This window comes from Cricetulus griseus (genome assembly GCF_003668045.3).
Source record: "Cricetulus griseus strain 17A/GY chromosome 1 unlocalized genomic scaffold, alternate assembly CriGri-PICRH-1.0 chr1_1, whole genome shotgun sequence".
Taxonomy (NCBI): domain Eukaryota; kingdom Metazoa; phylum Chordata; class Mammalia; order Rodentia; family Cricetidae; genus Cricetulus; species Cricetulus griseus.
Window position 1 is genome coordinate 109,850,666 of NW_023276807.1, and position 21,486 is coordinate 109,872,151.

Sequence of the window (21,486 nt, forward strand, 5' to 3'; positions counted from 1 at the left end):
CTTAGCCCCCAGTCTATGACTTGTCAACTCCACTTTCACAAAGCAGTCTATAAAAGTGAACGCTCATAGATGGCACTGGGGTACACTTCTCAGCTCTTGAGACACTGCCTTTTCAGTGGCTGTCCTTAGATGAAGATACCTCATGGTCATATCCAAGACACCTGGCCTGTGCCCCCTTTGCTGGGACGGACCTGCACTTTGCCTTTTAAGTCAAGAGCACACTTAATCAGTCTGAAGTGGCTGCCTCACTGGAGAGTGCAATGAACTCAGATATGTACAGTTCATGCATGCCCCTGGTGTCTCTGCCTTCCCACTGCCTAGGCAGAATACTAAAAAGTAGCACAGGTGAGGAGTATGTGTATTCACATACACAGATGAATAACGAGTGTAGCAAATCTAATTGTAGTACACAGGAAGTTCAGTGTTCCCTGTGAGGCTCTGCAAATGCACTTCAGTTACTTTCCACCACAGAGCTCTGTTCCTGAACTTCTCCTTAGCAAGGAGAATTCATGATAAACACACTTGTTCCAGTACACCCTACTGGCCTGAGGGTTTTCTTGAGTAGAATCCTGGGCAAAATGAAGGGATAGGCATGGAAAGAGACTTCGAAGTAAAACAGCTCAAGTTTCAAATCCTGAGTGCTAAGTCTAAGGATAAACCCTTTAGCAAACTTCTTTCCCCAACTATGTTAAACAAGAATAACTTATATAAGATTATATTTGTGAAACTTGAAGCATAGCCTTCCCATATCCCATTTCTATTCCATTTCTATAAAATTGCATGAAAATCATCTTTCTTGGCACAAAACTCAGAATCCCAACTCCCCAGACCTTTCTGGACATAACTCTTACATATTTCAACTCAAGAGCTGAGATTGACCACTGAGCCGGCCATAGGCAGCAGCACTTCACAGACGGTCCCGGCTGACAGAGAAAATAAACCTGGTGAGAAGTTGTCTCCAAGGCAGTTTTATAAATCAGATCCTTGCTAACAGAGAGGGGGAAAAAAACCAACTGTGTCCCGTCCTTCTTAAACTCTCTGCAATACAGTATATTTTCCAAAGTCAAGTGTTCACGGTCCTCTATTGCCCTAAGAAGCAGGAGGCCAGGAGAGAAGGAGACTTGGGGGAGGGGCAGAGAGGAGAGATCTGTGACACATTGTTCTTCAGAAAAAGTGGAAGAGGGACAGAGGTGTGTGGTCCTGCAAGGCAGAGGCCAGGCCGGTGCCTCCCACTCCCAGTAACTCATTTATCACCTTGATGGTTTCAGCTCATTTGCAGCCAAGTTATTGTCACCCTTAAAATAATGTGGCTTGACAAGGAAAAAATGAAATCCTTGTGAAAAGTTACCTAGTCATCACACTCTGGAGTCAAAATATAGACTGCAGTATCCAAACACTGGGCTGGGCATGGCGGGGGTGGTATTTCCTCTCTCCAGCAGGCTTTGGTTTTAGAACAGGACATTAACATTTATGTCATGTTAACGTGCATCTAGGCATGGCGTGTGGCCTCCTGCCACAGACCCAGAGAAACACATGCCCCAGCACTGCCTCTGCCTGAGCGCCAAGACATTCAGTATAAATGGAGACGCGTGTTTCCTTGCCCAGAGAGTTAATAGTGGGCGACGACTTAAATGTTTGGTCATCCCCCAGTGCACAGACTCCATTTCAGATGTCAGGAAAGTACTAAATCTTGCTGCATTGTGAGTTACAACTAATTTTCACCCCCTGAACCAATTAAGTCCAAACATTCCCAGCCTGGAACCCCAAAACATCCCGGCCACCTCCATCGAGCTACCTTCTGAGTCCTTATTTGTAAAATGGTGGCAGTAAAGTGTTCCTGAGTATCTGTTACCAAATGCATGGGAAGAAACAAAAGGCAAACAGTTTGTCTGTGCAATAACAGGGCGTTTTCATACCTTCTAGTTTGTTTCCTATATGGCTTCCCATATGTATCATGAGACCTGGATTCCAAGTCCATCAGTCTCACCATAACATGCTAACCGGAAACTTCCAGTAGCAATATGTGCCTGTGTCCTGTTATGACAGCATGAAAAGGAACCAAGCCAGTAAAGGGCAGCCTCCTTGGAAAGCATGGTGTCTAAAAGAGGGCCAAGGGGGAAGCCACACATACCTGAAGAGCGATGCTTACCTCTTGCTGCACACCCGCAGATACCTCCCCACTTTTAAACAGGTCTAAAGCATCATGTTCCTTCAGCCTTTGTGTCTTCAACCTCCCAAGTCGTTGCCAAACCAGTTAGAACTCTTTGTCTTCCATGAAGAGTTTTGACCTCACTGTGACCATTAGAACGGTGCGTGTCCATGTTTCTGGTTCTGTCTCTTAACTCAATAGTACATTCTCAAGGGTTACTGAGCTGCCTGACTCTAATGTAATCATTTATATCACTTCAAAAGGGCAGGCCTTGTCTTTACTTTCATTGACATCTTAGGTATCTTTCTCAGTCACCAAGGAGCTCATAAAGTGTTTGAGAAATGTGTTTCAAAGCACAAAATACAGAGAGTAATATAACATTACAGTTGTTGCAGTTGGTCCAGTGTATCATATGTATGCACTGTTTGTGTGTAGTATGCAATTATTTATGTATATATATATATATATATATATATATATATATTATCAATATATTTTCAGGAATAATTTGCAATATGATGGTTTCAATGAGCGATACAAATACTAATAAATATTTCTGATAGTGCATTGAAAAGTTCTCCATAACCATATATTTCTATTATAAACAATAAAGAGAAATAGAAGGCAATAAGAAACTCTGGATATAGTCTGGTGGACAAGTAATTATTGAGAAGCATATACGAATCCATATGAGTACCACAGTCTATGACAGAGATCCACAAGCCATGCAAAGGTTCATGTTAGCACTACATAACCATTAGTGGATAGGGGCTTAAACTCAATTTGCAGTACAAGAATGCTGCAAACCATTTGTGTGGATGAGAAGCCACTCAAGTGTCAAACATAGTTTTTAGGATGGCTGATCAATAATATTAGATTTACCTACAACCATTTGCTTGTGAATTTTACAAACAGGGATGCTAGACACTTTTAAATATAGGACTGTATAATTTTGTAAAATAGTAGCTTTCAAAAATAAATATCACACATAAGATATAAATTGCATTTCTATTCCATATATATTGGCGGTCCTAGGGATTGATGTCAGATTCTCTAGCACATCAGAAAAATACTGTCCCGTTGGGCTACAACCTCACCCCATAGTAAAACCATGACTTCCCTTTGGATATCAATATTAATATTACAAAACTTGTCATAAGAACCCATGGGTTATAGTTAGAAGACTGATACTTTGCAGGAGGTAACAGTTGTTTCACTGATATATATTATTCTGTAGGCAGACAACCAGACTTTAAAATTTATCAAGAGCAAAATGAAAACAATCATCTGATTAATTGGAAAATTTAATCACCCCAACTGTAACTTTCTGCAGTTGTAACTACCTTACAGAAATCTCTGCTATCATTTCTTCTAAGATGGCTTGTGTATGTCCAGATTTATGCAAATACATTGGATGTTTCAGTATCAAGACAGTCAAAAGAATAAGAAAGAAACAGAACCTTTGTCGCATAATAGCTCAGATCTCTCTAAATTCAATAAATTGAGAAATAAAACTAGTTTTATTATTTATCTGCTTCAACTGAGGTCTGTTAGTACCTACAATATTAGCATGCCACACAGTTCTCTGAAAAAGAAAATGAACTATGTCTGATTGCCACTTACAGGGACCAGGCATTTCCTCCTATAGTAGTAGCTGAAGGGAAAGGATGGCTTTGTATCATAGATGCTCCTTGTATGTAACACGTACCTTCATGTCTTACCATTTCTCCTGCTATGACAGGACATCTATTCTTTCCTTCATGAATTAGAGAATGGGTTATTTATCAACAGCTTTGAGATTATGACAATGTTGACCTTATAACAGAGAATCTATACTTCACAGAGCCTAAGATATTTGTGATCTGTCCCTTTCTAGAAAACAAAATCACCTTTCCCTAACTTGTAGAATATATCAGCTTCAGATAAGATCATTCAGCTTCACAAAAGGAGTTTCCCTACAATTGTAGGTCAATGAATGTGCAGAATCAAGAATCTGAATAGCTTTCAGCTTAAATAACATCCCTGGAAGCAAAAATGCAGCAGAATGGCCTTCAATGTTCTGAAAGGAAAATGGCTTTTGATCACTAAAAGTTTATGATCATTAAAAAGTCAGCCAAATGAAAAAGTGGATTGAAGCTCTTCCCACAGTCGTGTTCCTCAAAGTAAGGTCTGAGGCACACATTCAAAGTGAGAAAGTCACTACATGATGCCCCCAAAAGAAGAAGATGATGTGGCTCCTGAGAACAACAGAACAGCCGGAAGACAAACAAAACACAGGAAGAAGAAGACCCCAGTTGGTGAACTTACAGCCCAGGTTACTATGTGCAGAGGATACTGTATTTTCAAGACCAAAGAAGACAAAACGCATCTGAATGTCACCAAATGGAATTTTGATTCCTGAAAGTCTTGACATCATATTAATAAGAAACATGTATCAAGTTTAAAATTTTTCAATACAAAGCAAATAATGATTTCAGTGAAAAAAGAAAAAAAATTACAAGAGATGATTTTATCAAGATTTACCATACAGCTCAACTAAGAACAGTGGCTTAGTTGTAATTTTATGAACACTGGATATCCATCTAGTCAAGAATTCTCAGTACTGTATTGGAACAATAATGATGTATGAAACACAAACTTCATGGAAAAAGTTATTTTCCTATTTACCTGCGAGTGTTAAAAAGTAACATATAATGCTGGGTGAGGGGAGTAGCAGTAAGCATATGAGCATATGTTATTTACAGAAAATATGTAATAGAAAAGCAATTATCTCACAAATAAAGAGGCAGAAAGAGTAGAGTCTGGGTGGCAAGTCATGGTATTCAGAGATTACCATAAAAATAAACCAAAAAAGTTTATAAGTAGTACTCACCAATTATTTAAGCAAGCATTCTAGTTTGACTATATTAGACACAGAGAAAGTTCTGGTATCTCTTGGTATACTGGGTGAATCTTCACAAACACCATGGAACAACCACCAGCTTCAGATCAGAGAACAGCTGGTCACATCTGCCCCTCTCCTTCACTTTCTTACTGAGGATGAGTTTCTTTGAAATTTTTCTCCCTTCATTTTACCCCTTCATGATTTTTTTGCAAATCGTGTTCTTGGGGCAGGTAGTAGTGGCACACTCCTTTAATCCCAGAACTTGGCACTTGGTGGGGGGGTCAGAGGCAGGCAGATCTCTGTGATTTAAAGACCAGCCTTGTCTACAAGAGCTAGTTGCAGGACAGCCTCCAAAGCCACAGAGAAGCCCTGTCTCAACCCCACCCCCCAAAAAATCATGTTCTCTTAGTAATTGGAGGATCTGTTTTATGAAATACCTCAAACAAAACAAATTTAATATTCAGCATGTTCTTGTCTTTCAAAATAATAATAATAATAATAATAATAATAATAATAATAATAATAAATGGAAATCAACCATATATTAATTTAATTCCTCTAATCACCTTACAAATTATATGACTGTTCAACAAATATTGTAATTTTATTTTAAATTTTCTTATAAGTTAGACATAGTTTATACAGTCAATGATTGTTTTAAATTACCTAAAAGATAACAAGTGTATTTTCTCACTACTTGATTTAGATACTTTTCTGTCTAGAATGTATGTGATAAAATAGTTGGTAAATTCTCACCTTGATGGTTGTAACAGCTTTGTTTTACTCCCATGTTTAAATATAGTTCCTGTATGCAACTCTAGGTAAATAAAAATCATTTTTTTCTTGAGAAAATAATGCTTAAAAATAACTGTACTGTTTTTGACTTTAATTATTGATATTATCAAGGATACTGTTAGTCTCTTAGATATTTTGTACTGTCTTTTTTTTCTTTACTGTTACATAAATTATAATTTTTTTATTTGTGAAGTGTTGGCCTTTGTGTCTCTGTGCACCATATGCATGCAGTATCCAAGGAAGCCAGAAGGAGATGTTGGCTCCTCAGAAACCAGAGTTGTAGATGGCTGTGAGCTGTCACATGGGTGTTGTGCTCTTTACTGAGGAGTCTTATTCCAGGCCCTCCTTTACTTCTTTTGAGAACTCCTTTTGATTAATCCTCAGAGTAAAGGTTTCCTTCCAGTTTTCCTCCTGGGATGTTCTTATGGTTTACACATGTAAAGATATAAAGAGTGGTATTACTCATGAATTCAGTAAAGATGTTCGTTTCTACTGCGTACTCTTGTCATTTTCTATTTCCTTTCTGATGACCTTGTAACATTGATAAGAATGTGTTAGAGCTTCTCAAATTTTTTACATAGCTTAGCAATATTGTTAAATTTATTTTAGAATAAACTTCCTGGAAATAAGCATTCAGTTCTCATACTAAGTAACATGTAATACCATGAAATTAGATTTATTAATTTATCCTAGGTAACATTAAAGGCCTTTTACTTTTCACTATATATTAATAGAGCAAGAAGGCATGGGGAGGTTGCTCAGTGGTTAAAAGCAGTTGCTATTCTTACAAAAGATTCATTTTTGGTTTCTAGAACACACAAGGCAGTTAAAATCAGTCTGTACTTTGGTTTCAATAACCTCTTCTGATCTCTATGTGTAGCAGGCATGTACATACTACACAGATACATATTCAGGCAAAACCCATACACAGAGAATAAAAATAATATGGCAACTATTCATTAGATTTTATATATGTATAATATATAAGATATTACTAACTGAAATAGAGATTTAAATAAACTGTGATACAAGTGTTTACATATTTTAATATTCAGTAGTTAAAGATAACAATTTCTAAGAATGTTTGTGAGAGATATCTTTATGTGGATCGATGGCATTGAAAGAAAAATCATTCAATGTAATATACTAGTTTCTTTTCTGTGTTTATCGTCTGTTTATCAAAGAAAAGCTGAGAATGAAAAACATGGATAAACCAAAAAGGTTAACTCTAATGATTCTTCAGGATAAAACCCCGGTACATTTTTTGATATATTCATTACTTTTCAAATGTTCTATCATGAACACAGCATCTAAATCCTACAGAAAATGTTAGTGTGGTTATTATCATCACTATTTATGAGAACTTGAGGACTAGGATAGTGAAGGGAAGGAAATTAAAGAAAAGAAGATAGAAGGGAGGGAGGTACAGACAAGGCATGCTGTGTATCTTAACACATTCCATTTCATTTCTCAATATCTAAAGTAAATGCAAACTAAAGGGTCTGGTGTTGGTCACTGCAGGCACTTAAAACTCATCAGCCCTAAGTCTGCAAACATTTAGAAAAGCAAACAGACAGCCAGGGGTTCCAACTAAAAGCATAGGGCAGAAGTCAGAAAAGATCATTATGCCAATCTTCAAAGGCCAGCTTAGACCACACATTTGGGTGTTAGCTCACATGGTCACCATTCAAGAATTCAGAGGAGGAGGAGGAAGAGAGGCTTAGGATGGGTTGGGGGATGGGTAGAAGAATTGTGTCCCTCCCTGTCCCATGCTAAACTCTCATGATCTTAGGAAGTAGCTGGGTGACATCACATTAGAAAGAGACTAAGTGACAAAAACCTAGTCCTGCAAGTTTTTTTTCTGTCCTTAGAGTTTATTATGCTATGATAAAATATAATGACATCAATTTGAAAGAGAACAAGGAGAAATATTTGGGACTGTTTGGAGCAAGAAAAAAGAAGAGAGAAATGATATATTCACAAAAGTAAAAGAAAACAACAACAATAAAAACAATCCTCTAGTAAAATAAGAATCACTAAGTGTATTTTAAAACTCTGTTAAAAAAATATTATAACCAAAAGCAACTTGGAAGGTAAAAGGTTTATTTTACCTTATAGCTTGTAGTCAGTTGTGTAGAGAAGTCAAGGCCAGAACCTGGTGACAGGAACTGAAGCAAAGACAATGGAGGAGTGCTGCCTATGGACTTGCTCTCCATGGCTTGCTCAGCTTGTTTTCTTGTTGCTCCCAGCACTACCAGTCAAGGGCTGGCCCTTCCCATAATAAGCTGGGTTCTCTTGAACCAATTGTCAGTCAAGAAAATGTACTACATTGCCTACAGGTCAACCTGGCAGGAACAATTTCTCAATTGAGGTTCCCACTTCCCAATGACTCTAGCTGTGTCAAGTTAACATAAAACGATCCAGCACACTTCCTTCCTTCCTTCCTTTGCTCTTAGATCCTTATCTGCATCCCTAGTCATCATCTGTACTCATGGGATTGTGATTGCCAAAAAGAGAATATGCTCTGGTCCATCTCAGTGAAGTCCCTGAATGCATCATCTCTCACATCAAAGCCAACTTCTGGCCTCTCAGGATTATAATGTCACCTACTCTTATCTGTACTCTGACTTCTCTCTGCAACTGACTTCCTCCTTTTCATTAAAAGCTTTCCTTTTCTTTCAAAATGGTTTATGGGCTTTGGCTTCTGATATTGCCAATAATGGACTTAATTCCATTTCCCCATTTCTACCATTCTAATCCACTCATTCATTTAGTTCTGTTCTTCTCTTTCTTTCAGACATGATCCCACTGACCAAGGTTGACTGGATTAGCCCATGATAAATCAGTGATGGCAAATTTATATGGCTAGATTGATCCCTCATAAGGGTTGTGGATGAAGTCATCTTTTTCCTAGTGATTGTGATTAAAAGACTATTTCACACACTTATTTGAGAAAGTGCTATGACTACTTTACCAAACGTTCATGTTTGACCATGAAGTACAGGTCCTAAAACAGGATTAAACAGGAGAATATAGCTATAGCCCCACAGATATGGAAACCTACTTCAGTACATGATACATTAATTGTTCCATAAGAGTTTTGTGATCATTTCACATCTACTATTGGGCAGCAGGTGCTTGGTTATTTGGTACCTTATCTTAGCTTCATAGAAAAATTTCAGAGTTGATATTGCTGTCATATTTTATAGATGAAAGAATTTAATATTAGGACTTTGGTGTAATTTCTTCAGAGATATATAATGATAATGAAATTTGGGACAGAAATGTATGACTCTCTTATTGCCTTAGATAATGCTTTCAGAAAACCTCAGTTTAGCCTACAAACCCTTACCAATTGACTGTGTGATCTGATGTGAGTCACACATACTTCAACCTTCATGTTTCTCACTCATGGAGCAGAGTTGTTCTTTATATATGGTCCCTTTCAGCTTTGACTTTTATGATGCATTGACAATATTTTTCTTATTTTATAATATAATCTAGGACACTGTTATTTTTACTTTTAGGAGCAATTTTTAGAATGTGTACTACAAGCGAACAAAGAATGATAATTAAAATCAGGGGTAATCCTCAATGAAATGGCAAATTGTCTGTGTATTCAGCATTAGTCATTTCTGGTGAATACATATTTTGAATCCTGATGTCAACCAATACCAGATGACTGTCATTGACATAATTTATCCAGTGTGAACCAAGTGTTCCTTTCTTCACATTAGGCACACAGTGGACACCACGAAGAAACACAGGTGGAGCACTCCCATGAAGCAAGTACTTTATGGATGCAAGAAACTAAAAAAAAATGAATGGGTTGTGATAAAGAAGAAATAATGAAACCACTCAATTTGTTGAGTTTGGGAAAGATGCCTGATGGGAATAGCCTTCGAGATGTGGACTAAGATTATAAAAAAAATCATTCATTGGAATCCATAATAATCCCTGTCCACTTGAAACAAAACTAACTGAACCTTTTAAGTCTATTTGAAGTAATTTGGTTTTCATTTTTTATGAGTCCTTATTTCTTAGGAAACCTGAGTATTTGAAGAGAACAGGAACTAGAGAGACAACTTAAAGGATTCTAATTCAGAGAGCCAAACCAAACCAGTGCCTTAGGGGAAAGCACACTCTGAGCAGAGCACAGCTGTGAGGCTGTTTCTTGTGACTTGTGTGGCACAGAGCTGAGAGAGTGTAAAGGATGGGAAGTGATGTGGAACCGGAATTCAGAGAGCTCCAAGTCCCACTGCAGTAAAAGTCTGCCCAAGAAGCAGCTGAGTACATAAAAGCTCATAACTAAAACCAAAACAGTGATATTCCCCATTGTGACTGTTTAGTCTTTCTGTAGAGACTCATGGGGTCCTGGCTATTATCTATTTTTAATATCACTTGACCTGAAAATTTATGCTACCATCTGGAAAAAGAGGAAAGCCTGTTTTGTCCTCTAATGTGACTATGAGTAAAAAAAAAAATGATGAGGGAAGAGTCATAGGGTGTTTAATGTTTTTAAATCAGTGAATGTCACTCATGACTTGACATTTTGCACATAGCTGAACAGATCAGATATTTTAAACAATTGATCAATCACTTAATGTATACAAAATGGAGTGTTTACCTAATGCCACTGCATTCTCAATAGTAATAGGTTAAATCCTGTTGCATATGCAATATTTTTATCTTCCAAACAGATGAAGAAACTGTTCTTTCAGAGATGCTATGCACTGCTTACTGGTTTCCTTGTATCATCACCATTCTCTCACCTCTGCTGAAAGAATCAGACATTTCTAGCAGTTATTTTAGACTGAGCAAAACTAAACAACTTTTTGTATTGGACTCAATCTTCATTCAGTCAAAAGGGCCTGTAGGGCCTGATAGATTTGAGGATTTGATAAATACCCAGAATGTACTTACATATAAACCTTATCAGTACTATCACATAGACACAAATGGTTTACAATTCAGAGTACAAAGTTTGTGGGCACACACATGTGCAGAGAATTCCTGTCTCAGAGGTGATTATGGCCAGGACCAATGAAGTGCACTGAGTCTAAAAATGCTGTTAGCACACAGGGGATGAACATGGGAAGTGGAGAAATTATCTTGTAGAAAACAATATTTGTTCAAGACTCATAAATACAGGCAGTAATTTGCTAGTTTAACAAGGAGAAAGGTCATGACAACTCTAATTATGAAAATTAGTGTTTTCTTCTTCTATTTTGATTATATTAACCCTTTAAATGTCATAATAGAAGTCACAGAGATGGAAAGACCTCACTGTACATCTGTTTGTTCAGACAATGATTAGCAGACTACTCCTTGAGTGCTGTTTTCACTGATCACTCCCTAAGGTGGGCTTACCCTTCCATTGTTATTACCTTCATGAGTAAATGGCTAACACCATAATCATTGCCTTGTTTTTCCTTCGGTGAAGAGGGAATAATTAGCTGATGATGTAAGTACTATATGATCCCACAATTCCATTTCTCTGGATGTGTATTATACATCCCAAGAATTTGAAATGAGGAACACAAAAGGATATCAGAGCTTTTGTGCTTGTTGTGGTACCACTCACAACTGTAAGAACTGGAGAAAATCTCCATTTGAAGATGAAAAGACAAAGTAGAGGAAAGACATGCAGTGGAATATTACTTAGCTTTTATGAAAAAGTAGCTCTGTCATGCAAAACAATATGAAGAATCTAAAGGATACCACACTAAGCAAAATAGTAATGCAACCAAAAGAGAAAAAACTGCATTATACCAAGTATAAAATGAATCAAAAATGGTTTAACTTGGAAGATATTAAAGGATGCCTTCTAAGAGTTAAGAGTAGAGAAATTGAAGGATATGCTTAAAGATAAAAGCTAAATATCTGACCAGCAGTACCTACATGCTTGCCTATACAAACACACACACACACACACACACACACACACACACACACACACACACACACACAGTGAAGAAAATCCAACAACTAACTGATTTGAAACAGCATTAGAGTGCAGTGAGAATGTGGTAAAGGTACTGGAGACACAAGATGGCCTAATAAAGATGGGAACTCAACAAGCAACATTTACTTCTCTCTACTTAAGACTGACCCTGAACCAAGTCAAACTCTTCAGTGGGGAAAGCGAATATCCACTAGTCCTTACTAACCCTGTGGGCAAATGAAATATTTGCTGCTCAGAAAGCCTGCCTGACTCTCAGGCCATGAGCCCAGTTTAGAGTGATGCAGGGAACCAAGGTCAGTGCTCCACCTCAGCCAAAGTGCCCAGACCACACTATACTTCATTATGCAATACCTTATTTCACAGAACAATCATGAGATGTGTCCCTTCCTGGAAATAAGAAACAAACAATTCTTCCTATCCCGCCATTGTCTGCAAGACAACAATCAAGAAGTCTGTGCAAGAGACCCAGAAACAGATTCAATCCCCCTCAATCCTGAGAGGCATCTTAGCTAACTGGAGCAGGTGGATCCCTGGATTCCTTGCAGCCTTCTCCATACACAAAAGGGCACCTTGCCCAGTCTGGAAACCCAGTATGGCCTGATAAACACATGTGTGCTATTTCACCTAACACTGCAGCTGTACCTCACCTTCATGGCCCATCAGAGTGCTGCATGCTCTGCAATATATAAAAATCCACAAATGCCCTGCTCTTGCAGCCAAACTGCTTTAACAAAGGCAGTGGGGGAATTCACTCTGCTTCAAAGACCTTCAACTAGCAGATGAACATTCTCACAATTACTGCCACTGGGATGGCTCCATGACATAACTCATATTGACTACACCTGCAGAAGCTGTGCTATTAATAAAGCCAACTGGAGTCAGTCATCCATCCAACTGACTCTGGAGAGGTCATTGCCAGGAGAAAATCTGCCATTCCCAAAGACATTCTACAAAGCTATTATGGTAAACTATACCAATAGATGGGTAATTATCAATGTAGGGGCATGGGAAGCTTGAAGAGCAAAGTAAGAGAGTTCCTCAAGAGAAATTTGTTAGCTTTACAGTGATTCACTGTGCTGGTTAGTTTTTTCCTAGTTGACATAAGCTAGAGTCACTCAAGAAAAGAAAAATCTCAGTTGAGAAATTGCCTCCACCAGATTGGCCAATGGGCGTGTCTCTGGCACATTTCTTGATTGCTGATTGATGTGGGAGGACCTAGACCATTGCAGGATGTTTCAACCCTTGGTTATATTTTGTGAGTAGAGATTTTCTCTGCAAAGCTCCTTGCACAGCCCACTCTGTGGCTCTATACAAAGAAATTGTACTTCCTGCATATTGCCTTGCCTCACCACCTTTTCTCTAGTTCATTAGTGCAATACTCCATAACCCTACCACTTTTGCATTATTAATGTCTGCAGAACCGGCAACATATAGATGATGCCAAAATTTTCTGTCAATTAATAGTACAGTGAGAGCCCCTTGGACCATGGTTTCTGTAGCCTCTGAGTGCCCCCATGGACAAATGCTAGAAAGCATTTTCCTAGGCAACCCTTTACCATCAGGGCACTGCTTCAGGTCTCTCCTTGTAACAAAACCTACCCTATAAATATTTATCTTTATACTCAGATTTATGCTGCCCCCAAAGTTTAGTTAGAGAAGTTTGTTATTACAGAGGGTGATAATTAATGTAGAGATGCATTACTGTTCAACATGCTCTGAATCAGATAAGACATCTTTATCAACTCCCACTAAGGTTCAGAGAACATCAAGGAAGAGGACAATAAAGAATGTAAAACCTGGGGAGGACTGCTGTGAAATGCTGTCCTCTATATATGACATGACTGTTAGCCCCATCGACTCCTAGAAGTTGCAATTTCCTACATAAGACCTATATATCAGTAGAATTGATTGGACTTAACAAGTTAAATAAATAAATAAATAAATAAATAAATAAATATGAAGGAAAGATGGGGATGTGGTGGTTTAAATAGGAATGGCCCTTTAGACTCATGTGTTTGAGTACTTGGCCATGGAGAGTGGCACTATTAGGAGGTGTGAGCTTGTTAGAGGGAGTATGCCACTGTGGGAGTAGGCTTTGAGATCTCATATGCTCAAGTTACACCCAGTATAGCACAGTTTCCTTCTGCAGCCCGAAGATCAAGATGTAGAACTTTCAGCTCCTCCAGTACCATGTCTGACTAAATGTCACCATGCTTCTCATGATGATGATAATGGAATGAGCATCTGAAACTGTAAGTCAACCAAAACTAAATTTTTTTCCTTTATAAGTTTTGTCGTGGTCATGGCACCTAAGGCCGGGAACATCATGGAAGAGGATATGGAAAGATTGTAAGAACCAGAAGACCAGGAAATTTGCTGTGTGATTGTGTCTCCTAGAAATGACAGTAAATGTACACCCATGATATCATAACAATAGGGCTGCCAAAGCAAGACAAGACAATGACCAAAAAAATAAACATGATAATATGAAACATGGTAGAAATTTCATGCCCCTCCCCAAGACAAAAAGCTACAGGAAACTGTGAAAGAGATAATTGATTTTCTCCAGGGTTGAGCCCTTTAATTGGTTATCTAATAGTAATTGTCAGCCTTGAAGCAATGTATATATAATCAACAGTAAACAGACTGAGAAGGTGATATGTGTAGGCATGTATGTGTTTATGTGTGTGAAAACAATAATCAAAGAAAAGAAATCCATAAATTTGAGAGAGAGCAAGTCACAGCATGGGAGATATTAGAGGGGGCATTGGAGGGATTGAAATAAGGAAGTAGAAGAGGAGAAATATACTTACATTTTAAGTACAAATACATGGAAAGACATAAAGAGCAAAGCCATAGGTCTAGGTTACCCAAGTCTTAGGGCAACTACTTTTCCTCACAATTTGTCCTAGATCTTGAATTTTGTGCTTTAATATTTAATTCCTGCTCTGCTAGATTGTGTTCTTATTTTAAACTAATTCTGATTTTTCCCTCTATTTCTCAATTTTAAATATAAGTGTTTGCTCTTCCACTAAGCTTCTATTGTATCCTAGAAACAAAACTAACTTTATGTTTTCAGAGATTCACAGTCATACATATCTCAATTTCAGAGAAGATTTTGGCCTGGGATTCTTGACTGCTGACATGACTTTGGGCCATTGGAAATTAAATGATTAGAGTATCTCTTAGGAAGTTGTAAGCCAAAAGGCTGAAGGGCAGAATGCTATGTTTCATATGTGGTTCATTTTGAAAAGATGCATGTGCTGGAAACTTAGAGGCCTGCAGGAAGTAAGATCTACATTCTGAAATCCTGTCTTGCCATGAGAACTTTCCCTCTTATACTTGCCCCAACTCCTATAACATCACAAAATATTAGCAAAGGAAAATGAAGTTCAGACAAGATGTGAGGGTCTGTCCCACTTCTTCTCCTGAAGCATAAAAAGTTGCTATCTCCCTGGCCCTTAATCTTGTCTATCATCAATGGCATATTCTCTCTTCTCATAGGTATATTCTGTGTTCACTATGTTATTTTTCTTCAAGCCTCTACATCCCTAAACTTGTGCTTATCATGTTGATTTTGGCTGTGGTTTGGGGTCAAATGGGACACCCCATGAGAAGGCTAGTTTCCCCCAGCTTGTGCTCTCGTACCACCATGCCTTCCTCTTCAGTATTTGACTCTATGCTTCATTCGTGCAAAGACCATGCAGGTTTTCCTTCACTTCCTTCACCCCTGTGCCTATCATATTGCCTAACATTTGCCAGGGGCTCAAATTTATATTCACTAAATACATGAAGAAACTAATGAATGAATGTCTCCATGTCTCATTTTAACAGTTGGGAATTATAATGGAATTATGGCATAGACTTCAACCTAAAGGAATACTTTGCGGAAGTGGAGCCTAAAATCTGAGTAGAGGAGACACAGGTATTCTGGCTTCCCCTTCATTTTTCTTACCCTGGTGGTCCACTTGGCCTGCAGCCACTGGAATCCCCAGTGCCAATTTGTCTCACATTATGATCTGATGTGCTCCATAAACTGCCCATAATGTGCTGAAGTATGGCTCCTGGGTTTTCATGTTCACCATGAGAACTGCCTCCTGCTTACATAGCAGCTTTATTATTTACTTGGCTGTGTGAAGCCTCAGGTCAGGGAAAGTAAGTGACTTGCTCTTTGGAGACAGACATTTGACTCCATGACTACACCAATACACCTATTCTACTTAAGGTACCTATTTCAGGACTCAAAGGTATATCTACAAGGACTAGAAGAGTGTTTTACAATAAGTCCATTCAGCTAATATTTATTTACTGCCACATACAAACTTGAAGCTCAATGAGTCAAAAAAGACTGTCTCCTCAAATTTTATTGTTTTATAGGAACAAAAAAGCACAGGCCTGGTGTAACCATAGGATTCCTGATCTCCAATCTACTTGGTGATTTTCTATGTGTACAAAGCATCCAGAAACCTGGGCTGTGCTTTCCTGTATTCATTAATGAGCTTACATTCTAGCTTTCTAGTTTATTTAACAGAGCAACTATTGGATTCTATGGCTTTCCAAAGTTTAAGAAACACTTACTGTACAACCCATCTTCCAGTTACATAGGCCAAACTGAAGTCTACACACTTCGTCTTTGCCCCCAATTGTTATGTCCCTCTTCCCTTTCAGCAATCAATCCCGTTTTATAGTCTTTAGTCACACCATTCTTCCTCACTTCTATAAATTTCAGTCAGCTTCCAGATCCACTCAATGAATACTCTTGTCCAAGATTCACAAGTGGACACTCAAGAGTGAGAATTGGGACCCCTTTTTATGATGTGATAAGGTGAGCAGGTTAAAAAGGCACAAAAGAAGAAAGAAAAAGACAGGTTTTAAGAGATATAGGTGCTAGATGCATAGCAATTACCACTTGGTAATTTTGTGATGAAATACAAAAGAGATAAATGTCCCTGATCCATGTCGATAAGCAGTTATAAGCCCATAGTTACAGCAGTATACCATAAGATCAATGAAGATTTCTTGTCTGTTTCTGCTTACCACAGATCCCTCCATCCAAGCCACTGAAAGAAACACAAAACAATTCAAAAAAGATACTTATTGGATCCTAAAAGGGAAGAAGGGGGGATATTTAAGGAATCTGGGGATAGCTATGTATTTGCAATGAATGCTTATAATGGAAATGTAGGGTTGTTCACCAGAGTCCCCCTAGTAAGGAAGCACAAATAGCTACTATAAGTACTAGAAAGACACTGGTAAGAATTAGTATTTAGGAGAGAGAGATGATAGGAGGAAGAGAAGTTGATGCACCCAGGCATCAAAGTTGCTATCATCAAGGATCATTTGGGAGTTTTGAATTTCTTATTGTATAGGAACAAATCCTGGTGTTAGCACTGGATTCCTGATATCCAATATCTTATGTAACTTTCTGCATGTTAAAAGAATACAGCAGTCTGCACTGTGTTTTCCTGAATTCAATGGGTCTACATTTGCAGCCTTTGCTATTAGATAACTTCTATATCTCCATAAGCTTCTTCCCAAAGCACTGATATAAACTAACTTTTATTCTTTTAGTGCTATTTCAGAAAGATGCATTCATTTAAACAATCTCACAAACTGATTTCAACTTTGTCATTACAAAAATGATCCATTTATCAAATTCAGTGCATTTTTTCCTCCTGAAAGAGAGGGTGAGTTAGAAGATTTACATACAATATGGAATGGATCTGTAGGGAGGTGGGTGAGGTATGTGCCCAGCCTGTTCTCACACTGGCTGAATGGTCACAGAGGAAGTGTCCCTGAACATCTCACTTGCCTCTTCTGAACCCTCTCACACTGCTGTCTGTAACTACAGACTTTGGGAAACTCTTTATTTTAAATTTGAGCAATGACTTATTTGGAACTCCAATCAGGATAATGTGAAAGACTTAGCCCCACTCCAGAAATTCTGTCTAAACCACAACATCCTTTGCTTTTTACTGGATCAGCTAACTCTATCAGATTGGCACCAAGGCAGACACACACATTCTCTATGTAGAAAATCCTGGGCCTTGATAGCAGCTAAGAGTTTCTCTTCAGTTTTCTTAATATGTCAGTTTACATGGCGATACTCCTGACTGGTAAGTGTGTAGGCTTGAGGATACTTCTTGCCTGACTCACAATGAGTAGAAAGGCAAAGAACACCATTATGGCACATTATTTCAGAGAAAGTCAAGTTTACAAATTTCAAGTTGAGTTGTGATCTCTCAGCCAGTGCAGGTGAAGGTCCTGTGGCTAGAGGCTCATTCTCGTGGCTTCTCTTGGTTTAGTTCGCATTATCTGGCTCAAAAGCTAGGACTTATTAATACATAGTCATGTTTTCTTATAGTTTCTCCTGTCCATTCTGTTGTGGAATGACTGGACACTTCACACACAGATGGAAAATCTTTTCCAGAGTTCTCAGTGCTCAAGGACAAAATTCTTTCTTATATACCATCTCATATCTACTTTTAGCAATGATGCCAGTCAACTTTCTGTCATGATCACACGATGCCCGAGATGATCAACATACAGGGAGCAGGTATATGTTGGCTCACAGTTCTATGACACCATTCTATAATCAGTTTATCTTTTTGCCTTTGCGCTTGTGTCTAGAAGCACTCAGTGAGAAGCAGATGGCACAATAATGATATCCTGTAGCCAGGAAGTGAGAAAAAGAGGAAGAGGAAAAAAACCAGGTTCTCACAATCTCTTTAAAGTATGCACCCTAATGACATGAGGACATCCCACCAAAGACTATCTTCTAAAGTTTCTACTCCCTCCCAACAGTCTCCCTCTATGGAACAAACCTTTTACATATGGACCTATGAGGTACGTTAAGACCAAAACTATAAAACATACTTTGATAGTCCAGACATTGCCTTAGAAATCAGCTGTGAGCAAATACACCCCCTGAATCTTCCATGTGCCACACTGCATTAAAGTTTATAAAATACTTCAAAGGCTCTGTAGCTTTGAAAGCCCTGAAAATGTAGATACAAAAGAAAAGATGTTGTGGAATATTGGTATAAGCTGTATTGCATTTGTTTATGCTGTGGAATATCTGTTAAATGATGCAAAGATGTGTTGCATTCTTTTCTGACATATTTGCTTAACTCTGTAAATCTGTGTTACCTTGCCTAAAACACCTGATTGGTCTAATAAAAAGCTGAATGGCAATAACTAGGCATGAGAGAGATATATGCAGTGCTAGTAGGCAGAGAGAATAAATAAAAGGAGAAATCTAGGCTAAAGGACAACAGTGAGAGAAGGAGGAGTGAGAAAAGGAGGAGAGGAGGATACCAAGGGTCAGCCACCCAGCCATACAACCAGCCATAGAGTAAGAAATAGAGAGAGGTATATAGAATAAAGGTAAAATCCCAAAGGCAAAAGGTAGATGGGATAATTTAAGTTAAAAAGCTGGGTATGTGTATGTACAAGTAAGTTTCCATTTTTTATTTGTGAGCTGGGAGCTGGGTGGTGGGCCCACAGAATAGAAGAAAAAAACCTACACAAAGATGAACTTTTGTTTTGTGCATTTTTAGTTACCTTCTCAAAGAATATTCGAAAATGAGAGGGTAAGTATGACAGCACAGAGAAGTCTTGTCTCATTTCAAGACTGAGCAAAAAGTGGGTTTTTTTGTTTGTTTGTTTGTTTGTTTTACTTAGAGGTACATAATTACTTAGTGGTCATAAGGCAGTTTGACAGAAAACATTTCATTTTATGAACATAAACTGTAAAACTAACACAGGATGAAATTTTCAGTTCCTTTTGGTATATTCTTTCTCTTAGTACACTAGTGTTTGCATTACTTCTCCTGATTAGAAACTCATTCAATATCTGCAATATGTGATTTATGTAATTTTGATCGATAACAGAAAAGTGTGGCTGAGCAAGTTATAGCCCTGCTCTGAAAAAAAATCTCCATGATGGTGGAAATGGACAAACAGCAGATAACCTACCATGGTAGTGCTGTGATAATCCCAATTATGGGATATCTCTAGGATATAAACAATGATGTAGTTCTATACTAGGGTAAGGATGTTGGGATGGGCTACCTCATAATCCTTGTTCTATGCCTGGGTGGTGACTGGATTGTGCAGCCCACCAGATTTCCCTCACCATCTGGTGAGCTCTCCAGCACTGCCCCTTAGTTCACACAACATTGTAGGAGTATGGCCAGTTCTGCTCTTACACCCTCCGGTCCTGGCTAAGCAGCACTTACACCACCAGGGCCAGCTCTACTGTTTTTCCCAGATGAGGTGCAGGTCCTTCTCTCTGGATTGCTACAATTGATGGGGGAGATGGCCAGCTCTTCTGTTCTCATGCTGGCTCTCCTACTTGTCACAGGGAGCAAGCAGTATATGGGGAGGCACATTTCCCTTAACTTTGCCATTGCATATGAGGGAGGGAGCAGGGGCAGCTCTCCTGCTATCATGCCCACATGCTGGACTCAACTGCACCCCAGCCAACAGGGTCAGCTATAGTGTGCTTTTCAGGCAAAGTGCCATGCCCACTCTCCTGTGTGCTGCAGCTTGTGGGGAGCAGGGTCATATCTCCTATGTTAATGACCCCTGAGCAATCTCTCTCACCTGCCATAGGTGGCAAGGGGTGAGGGGAGGGAGGGCCCAGAGGCAGAGTGCCTTCCAAACACCAACATGTTACCAGGTGGCAACACAGACTCAGGGCATCTGCCAAGTCTTCAGTAGTAAGAGGAGTCATGGACATCGATGTAGACCCTGGCTGTGGTAGGACCATGGCCACAGTACAGAAGAAGACAACACCATGGCCCTGGATTGTAGCACAGACTACCTAGGTCTATATGGCCCCTGTGGTAGCTTGACACTCAAAGACCAACATGGCCTCAGGTGTCAGCCCAAATTGAGAGCCTCTGTATGGCCCTGATGGTAACAGGAGCCACAGACTGCAACTCAGAGGCCAGCTAAAGCAGAGCCATAAACCCAGACATCTGGCCCACCCAGCAGCAATCTAGGCCAGATGTCACCATGGTCATAATGGCAGCACAGGAATACTGGATCAGCATGGCCCCTATGGGGTCACATCTCTTGGACATCAACATGGTCACAAGTAGTGACCTTGGTGGTAATAGGAGCCAAGGATATCAACACAGACCACTATAGCTGTGTCAGGACCAAGTCACCATGGCCCTGGGTGGCAAGCAGGGCATCTGCCTTCGCCTATTCCATACCACCCTCACCTCTTCAGATCTGTCTCTCTCCCAAGCACAGGAATACTTCTGCCTCTCTCTCTCTCCTTCTCATTTAACCACCTGGTACTCACTCACCATAATGGTGCCTGATGGCCTGGCACCAGAGGCAGAGCTGTGTTTGTCCTCTGAAGCCCACCAAGCATAGAAATGCCTAGTGGCTCCTTGCTCTCATTTTTAATGATTCTCACTATTATGCCTTTCCCTTTGGGAATATTGTGTGGGCTTTAAAGGGTGAAAATATATAAAATGGCAGCCTCTTAAAACAAAGTCTTTGGGAAAAAAAATCCCTGCCACCATGGAACCACTGTAGGGGAAGCTGTAGCCACGCCTACTTAGGGGCTGGCTACAGGTGTGCCTGACCACGCCCTCACAACCTTGCAAGGGCATGGTCAGGGGACATAGGGTGACTGCGTTTTTTGCTTTCCTTTTCTCTTTTGGGCTTGCTTGG